This window comes from Galeopterus variegatus, unplaced genomic scaffold, assembly GCF_000696425.1.
Source record: "Galeopterus variegatus unplaced genomic scaffold, G_variegatus-3.0.2 Scaffold2449, whole genome shotgun sequence".
Lineage (NCBI taxonomy): Eukaryota > Metazoa > Chordata > Mammalia > Dermoptera > Cynocephalidae > Galeopterus > Galeopterus variegatus.
The window spans coordinates 4,262-5,344 of record NW_007728560.1 but is presented as its reverse complement, the minus strand read 5'-3'; positions in this window follow the sequence as shown (position 1 = coordinate 5,344).

Below are 1,083 nucleotides of genomic sequence, written 5' to 3'. Positions count from 1 at the left end.
TTACCTCGGGTGTCTGTCAGTCTGGGTAGGCTGGATTTTGCCTTGTTAACAATCAGCTCCTGAACCCCAGAGCCTCACAGAAGCAGACATTTGCTTCTTGCTAAGTGTCCGCCGTGTGTGGGCAGGAACTCTGCTCTGTGTCTTCATCACCCTGGGACCCAGGCTGACAGCACAGCCTCTACCGGGACTGTATACAGATCTCAAAACAGAAGAGAAGGAAAGACACAGCAAGCCACAAGAGGGTCTTAACACTCACGTATCACTGTCTCCTTATATTTTGTTGGCCAACACAAGTCCTACAGCCAAACCCTCCTTATAGAGCAAGGAATCAAATAATTGTAAAAGATAAACACAACCTCCCACAGGTCCTTCAAGATCCTGTGGGTAAACACCACTACTTAAGCCTCCTGAGCCTTAGCTTTTTAACCTAATAAAACTTATTAGTAACTTATAAGTCGACTTATAAGTAGACTTGTTTAGTACATACTGATAGTGAAACTGGTGACTCCATTTGTCAATATTAATAATAACTAAGAAAGGCTGACTAGCTAAATAGGAAATGAGTGAAGGGTCCACCAGCGAGGAGTTCTTGCTGCTGTTTTGGAGCAGCACCCCACTTGCAGAGAACATGCATCCGTCCCCTGCCCTCTCCTTTCCTTTCTTTTTTCTTCTTCCTCTTCTCTCCTTGCCTCTCACCCTTCCCTCCTTTCTTCCTATTAAATCAGTTCTATTAGTGATTGAAATGTGACGGGGATTCCCAATGGCATTGCAATGTTCTTTAGCACTTGGGAGAGCAAGCTGGTGGCTTTCTGGTTCTCTTGGCCAATTCTGGCAAGACCCAGACATAAAAGAACTTTGCATCAAAGGAAGTTTAAAAAAATAAATAAATAAGACAAAAACTATTGACCCAGAGGCACGTCTACAGTTACTCACACCTCCCAACTTCTTTCAGAGAGGCTAATTATCACTGGTAGTAGAAAGGTTTGTTGGCTACACCTGGTGGCAAATGGGACCCCCACCAGCAGCAGCAAAATGTGCATATTTCATATTCTTTGCGTGACCTTACTTGATTTCCTGTGAGAT